We start from the raw sequence: 7,539 nt of genomic DNA on the forward strand, positions 1-7,539 counted from the left end.
GGGCTGCGTCGCAGTTGGGTCGTTGGTAAATGTCAAATATCACATTTGGCGACGTGTTATGTAAAAACGTCGCCAAAGGTGTAAGCATATGGTGACGACTCATAGCCGCATTGCCAAATGCCTTACCATTTGGTGATGTGTGCCATGCATCGCGAAATGCAGTTTAAAATGCGAGCTATGGTTATTTTCTGCGACGTACCTTATGTGTCGCCAAAAGTACTAGACATTTGGCGACGCATGAAAAGCATCGCAGAAAGTTATACATATATTTTAATATTCTAATATTTGAATTTATTTAATTATTATATTTAATATTAATATCAAATAAAATAATTAAAAAGAATCACAATCAATAGATCTGCAGAACACTGATATTATAACTAATCAAATGTTTTTAACAAAGATATATAAGTAGTCATATGTTGCCAAAAACATAACATAGTAAACAACAACTAGATAAAGTTGAAAAAAAAACTACATAGTCATTTTGGGATGCAAGGGAAATGTTGGGGGAGATCAAGTCGAAGAACATGCTGGTGGAAGCTGAAAAGTGAAACCAAGAATGGCTTGTTGAAGCTGTTGCAATAATGCATCAAATTTTTGTTGTTGCTCACTAATTGTCTTCTGTTGCTCGCCTATAGAATGTTGTTACACATCAATCATTTGTTGCATATCCATAATTTTTCCACTCTCGTCATGATGCTTTGAGTTGATGTTTGTTGCTCTAGGACTACCTACTACAGATAGTTTAGGTAATGGACCTAAACCCTTAACGTAGCGAGACCGTGTACCTAAAACTTGCGTCATGATACTGATATCTTTGGGCTGATGCACATCATTGATACTAGAGTCAGACACTTCCCCTTCCTGCTGAGTCAATCGAAGTTCCACCATTTCAGCCTAAAAGAAAAGAAAATATTAATATATAAGGAAAAAAAGATTAACTCATTCTGATGCAAGGTAACCTGAAAATATATTGAATCCAGGAAAAAAATAACAAGTCTTGATAAGTCCGCATTAGCGGGTAAAAGTTCACCTGGACAATTCAATTTTCCTTCTCTAAATCCAACATTCAAACTGAAATAATGTTTAGAAAATTGGTCCAATGCTAATCTTGGTAATGTTTTATGCCAATACCTCCCACATACCATGTCATACCAATCATAATGGTACTCATTTTCATTATATCAATGGCATTTTACAGTGCACTACATTGTTGTGCATTGTAAAATCCGATCCAAAAAATACTTACATATTTTTGTGCAGCCCAATCATTCTTCCACTGTCCTCCTTTGTAATACAATTTCTCGAAGGTTTCGACTGCACTAGGAAGTTCTCCCGTCTCAAGATTGGCCTAAAAAGACAAAAAAAAAAGTTATTATCATTTTACACAAATAGGCAGTGCAAGAATCTTTGGTGCATTCTACACCAATTGTAAAACGATGGGTTACACAAATAGACAGTGAGAATATTTGAAAGCAACTCAATGGGTTACACAAATAGTCTCTTGCACAAGGGAGAAAAATATTAGTTTAGATTGGCCCGTACACAAATGAACAATAATTTGTTGGGTTAAAAAAATGAATGGCATGCAAGATTGACCTTAAAGTAATGTTACACAATTAAGTATACAGAAATATTGCTTTCAAATAGACTTACATCATCATGATAGTGTTGGACTAAAGTTTTAGATCCATGAGCACCCTCAAGTGGCCTACTAAATCGATTATTAGTATTTTTCTCAGATTTTTCCTGCAAAAAAAGAATAATATTAGAGCAATTAGTATGAAATATTTATCAACTAATCTAATTATTACTAACCATTTGTTCTTTTTTTCCAAAATAATCACAAAGAAAATTCCAATCCTCTTGGCTTACTCCCTTGTACAGCTTACTTTTTGGTGTATCTTTATTTTTCAACCCATCAAGTAGCTTCCAATATCTCCTCATTTTACACCTTCGATCTCTAATAGTCCTCATGGCAAGCCGCTCTACCTCCGCCTTCACGACATTCCTTTTTGGATATATAAATTTATTCTTCAAAAATAAAAAAAAAAAATCAATAATTGCATATGCATAATCAAAGCAACATAATTTAATTTTACAAACTTACATCAAGACGATCGAAGATAAGTTGCTTCTCAACCAAAGTGACATCCTCCCAAGCCATAACGAGAGGAGATATTGTATCTCGAACTATTTGAGCTATTAAATTATTAAATCATTTTCCATTTTTTCCAACACTACCCCCTGTATAATCTTCAAACTTAACCTCCAATTTATCTACTTTTTGTTTTTTTAATGCCTTCTCAAGAACTATACTACAAGATTCTTGTCTCCAAGTAGTTTGTCTGCCTCTTCCATCCCTTATTGATTCATCCCCGCCAACACCAGAACCACTAACATTCAAACTAGACATCCTATAAAAATAACAATAAAAGTTAGTAACAGGAATAAATGAATGACTCAACAAATTAAACTTTTCACATATCAGTCAAATACAAACTATGCTGTGCTGGCACATTTGCAAGAGAGTTATATTCCACATCCTAATTACATTCAAACCTCACAATTGATTGACTTCACAAATTGAATAGAATAAACAAATCAGTAGTAATAAAAATAAATAAATTTCTTACTTCTTCTGAAGTCGTGTCGTTAGTTTCATTTTCAATATTATCCTCCTCGTCAATTTCAATAGCATCATCTTCTTCGTCATCATATTCTTCTAATGTGTCATCTTCAAAATCGTCAACATCAACAACAAAATCATTTATATTATGCAACAGCTGATCGACATTCATAACCTCAGTTGGATCGATGTCATCACGATGGAAACTGACATTCTCTAAATCTGGTAATTCTACCACCAATTGTAGTGATTGTGAATTAGTCTCTTGCACTATGTGAGGATCGATACTGGTCGTGTCAACATCATTTTCAACTTCACCATTTGGATAGTCCCACAAATTACGCGGGGTATAATCCTGCACCAATTTCCACATCGGACCATTCTTGATATCATTCAAGTAATACACTGATTTTGCTTGTGATGCGAGTATAAATGGATCATTCTTGTACCACTCTGCCCCTATGTAGATGCTTGTGAATATTTTATCTTCTTGAATTCTTCTCTTCCTAGGATCAGTGTCAAACCATTTGCACTTGAATAACAATACTGTGCAATCTTTTAAATAACACAACTCTATAACTTCTTGAAGAATGCCATAAAAGTTTTGCCCCGCTACACTAGGTACAAGAATACCACTATTTTGTGTGGTTCGTCTCACATCTCTTTCTTCCGCAAGAAACTTAACACCATTGATAATAGCACCAGAGTATGAGTACACACTGAAATTGGATCTATTAGCTAATGCATACAATTCATCTGTGACCTCATATGATCTAGCTAATCGCATTTCATTAACCTACAAAAAGTTTAGAGAAGTATAATATAGTCAGTCAATTCAAATTTAGCTTAATGTTATATATCATGGACAACTTATCGTATTAATTTTTACATTTTTTTACATACCTTATCTCTAAACCACATTGGAAATTCAACTTCTTGTTTTTGTTCTACATTCCGCACTCCCCTAGCAAGTAGATAATTTCGATGTTCCCTACATGATAGTTAAAATAATATTATTAACAAATAACATGCATTTAGGTATAGACAATAATTGAAAGAGTTATAGATGACTTACTCAAGGTATTTTTCAACTTCTTGGCAATTATTTAGCACATACCACTCTGCCTTGCTCCGTAAAGAAGGTTCAAGCACTTTTACCTCTTTCTTGCCCAAGGGTCGACCAACATGCTTGAATATAGAAATAACTCGGGACGAGCATGTGTTAACCCTATCATCATTTCTTTCTGAGCGATTATATCGGGTTTCGATATCTCTAAAATACATCGAGCAAAAGGTCAAAGCCTCATTAACGATGTAAGCTTCAGCAATTGACCCCTCTGGTCGTGCTCGATTGTTAACATATTGTTTGTAGATACCCATAGCTCGCTCAATGCAGTACATCCATCTAAAATACACAGGATGGCCCATCATTGCCTCTTTTGGTAAATGAAGAATCAAGTGAACCATAATATCAAAGAATGTTGGAGGGAATATTCTTTCCAACTTGCACAGGATAAGAACAACATTTGTCTTCAACAAATTAAGATCACTAACATTCAAAGTCTTGGCACATATTTGTCGGAAAAAATTACACAATTCAATGATAGTTTCACGGACTTCTTTTTTCAAGTATGGTCGGATTCCTGCTGGCAATAATCGCTGGAGAAAAACATGATAATCATGAGACTTAAGCCCCGATATTTTACCAATGGCCTCATTGACATTTTTTGATATGTTGGCGGCAAAACCATCTGGAAACTTCACAGATTTGATAAACTGATAAAATAAATGTCTCTCTTCAGCACTTAACGTATATGTTGTCGGTGGCTTCTTCCATTTATTTTTATCTATGTAGAGATGCAACTCTTTCCTGATTCCCATATCTTGAAGATCAAGTCTCGACTTTTCTGTGTCTTTGGATTTTCCTTCTATGTTTAACAAAGTACCAAGAACATTATCACATACATTCTTTTCTATATGCATTACATCCAAGTTATGTCGTAGTGGTAAGTGTTGCCAATATTCAAGCTGAAAAAATATGCTTTTTTTGGACCATTAAGCTCGATAGGTGAACGTTTACGCTTTATACCACCATACTGCTTGTGCTTTCCAGGCAAACAAACATGCACATGTTCTAACTGTGCTAATATATCTTCAGCAGTTAGTTCTTTAGGAGGAGATCTTGTTTCCATCTTACCATCAAATTGTTTGCTTCGCCTCATCGGATGATTTAAAGGAAGAAAACGTCTATGCCCAATGTAAGCTATCTTATTCCTTATGCCTTTTGAAGGAGTTTCTTCGTTACAAGTTGGACATGCTTTATACCCTTTTGTACTCCATCCCAACATTAAAGCATATGCCGGGTAATCATTGATTGTCCACAAAACTGCTGCACGCATTAAGAAAATATCATTAGTCACGGTATCTCGAGTATTCACGCCTTCCCACAATTGTTTTAACTCTTCAATTAGTGGCTGAAGGAAAACATCCATGTCTTTTCCAGGAGATGTCGGTCCAGGTATTAATAAAGATAACATCATGTTTTCGGACTTCATACACTTCCAAGGTGGCATGTTATATGGAACAACCATGACAGGCCACATACTATAAGTAGTGCTCATGCTACCAAATGGATTAAAACCGTCTGTTGCCAAACCAAGACGTACATTTCTAGGATCCATGGCAAATGTTGGAAATTTCTCATCAAACATCTTCCAAGCAGAACCATCTGCTGGGTGCCTCAAAACACCATTCTCTTTTAGCCGCTCAGCATCATGTCATCTCATATCTCTTGCAGTGTGCCTAGAACTATACAAACGCTTTAATCTAGGAGTTAGGGGAAAGTATCGCATCACTTTTTTTGGTATTTTTCTCCCTTTCATATTTTTGTCAACCCATCTGCTCATGCCACAAATAGGACAATTCTCAAGCCCGACATTTTCTCTCCAGAAAAGAGCACAATCATTTTCGCATACATGAATTGACTCATATCCCAGTCCCAGTTCACCGAGCTTCCTCTTTGCCTCATAGTTGAGCCAGGTAATATTGCTTGAGGAAATGCCTGCTTCAATAACTTAAGTAACATATCAAAAGATTTGTTACTCCATTTGTTCAGTACTTTCACATGCATTAATTTTACCAAGAAATTAAGCGCAGAGAAATTTACACATCCCGGATACAGTTCTTTCTCAATTTCTCTCAACATATCATTAAAATTTTCAGTTTGGAAATCTCTTTGTTGAGTAGGCTCACTAGATTCTCCTATCTCCACTGGTCCAGTCAAATCATTCAAAACATCTCGCATTTCATCTTGGGCATCACTATCAGATAAAACTTCATTCTCCAATGGTGGATGTTCATATTGCTCACCATGATAATCCCACACTTTGTATGATTGTTGTATCCCATGTCGCATTAGGTGTATCTCTACTAAGCCTAGTGGTTGATACCGATGATTCAAACAATTATTACATGGACATCTTATTTTCCCATCTTCATTGGCATACTCGAGAGCGCGTGTCACAAACATCCGAACACCATTTTTATATTCAGGAGAGATTCAATTCCTCACACTCATCCAACTTTTGTCAATCGTCATTTTGTAAAACTAGAGCAAGGAAAAAATATACATTAAGTATACATGCTATGAAAATCAATCAAAATTCATACAATACTGTCTAGCTCGATAATACTAACTCAAAGAAGAAATATAGTTTATTTTTAGGTTGAAACCTCTCAGAAAGAATCTAGCTAGGATATTTACTGTCAGATCTCATTGCGTGAAAATTCTCATATCTTATCTCTTTTAGATTTTGAATGTTGACAAATAAGTAAATGTGGACATAAATATCCCACCACCTTTTAAGTTTTAATGCATTTTTAATGTAATCCTGAGTTCATGAATGATTATGTAAATTATCTAGAGATCTTTGCTTAACATTGAATGTATGGTTCTCTAGTTTATTATTAGTTTAGCTCGCTTGTTTTCAGTTCACTTATTGTTCAGCCCAAATTATTTTCGCGACTTACATTTTGTTGAGATATGAATCTTTACATCTTGTTTTCATCAATTTACAAAAAAAACTAGATCAATATACTAGTGGCATTCTCACAACAATTTGCAATCATTCTTTTCACTGTTCATGCATATCTAAATGGACAGATTCATCTTGTCCTGGTAAGAAACGTGGTTTCTTTATATTGATGTTTATTTGGAACTTCTCCACCCATCCTTTTTTCCATCAAATAAGCTATAGTTAGTTCTGTTCGCATAAAACACATTGGTTGAGAATTTGAGACTAAACAAAAACCCAAAGATATATGTAGAGGGAGCTATGAAATTGCAAGGAAAAAAATATCAACCATTTGGCAATTTTGATGAGGCGGAAGAGAAATAGTTTGGGTGGGAGAGAAATTACCTCAAGATGAATCATACGATGACGACGATGGAGGTTCTCTAGCGTCGCCTGGTCCGCAAGAGAAGAAGATGAGGCGTCATCGACTAGTCCGCAGGAGAAGAAGATGAGGCGTCGCGGTCTGCGAGAGAAGAACGTCGTGTCTGCGGGAGAAGATACTAAGGGCGGCGATTAGGGATTAAGCGTACAATCCTAATAGAAATTAGTAACATTAATATAAATAAAATTTATTTTATAAAATTTCGCATTAAAATATAATAAAACATTTAACATAAACTATAAGAATGTGATTTTTTTAATAACTTTAAATAAACCCCCATAATAAATTAAAGTTTTATTAAAACATAATTTTTAAAAAATAAATATATAATATGGAAAATTTTAAAATTATAATTAAGTGGGAGTTTTCACAGATTTAGAAATTTTTTATTCTTGGATTTAGCAGCGCTTAATGTCTCCACGTCGCCAAATGACCACAATTTAAGGCGGAAA

The sequence above is a fragment of the Zingiber officinale genome, chromosome 1B, assembly GCF_018446385.1.
Source record: "Zingiber officinale cultivar Zhangliang chromosome 1B, Zo_v1.1, whole genome shotgun sequence".
Classification (NCBI taxonomy): domain Eukaryota; kingdom Viridiplantae; phylum Streptophyta; class Magnoliopsida; order Zingiberales; family Zingiberaceae; genus Zingiber; species Zingiber officinale.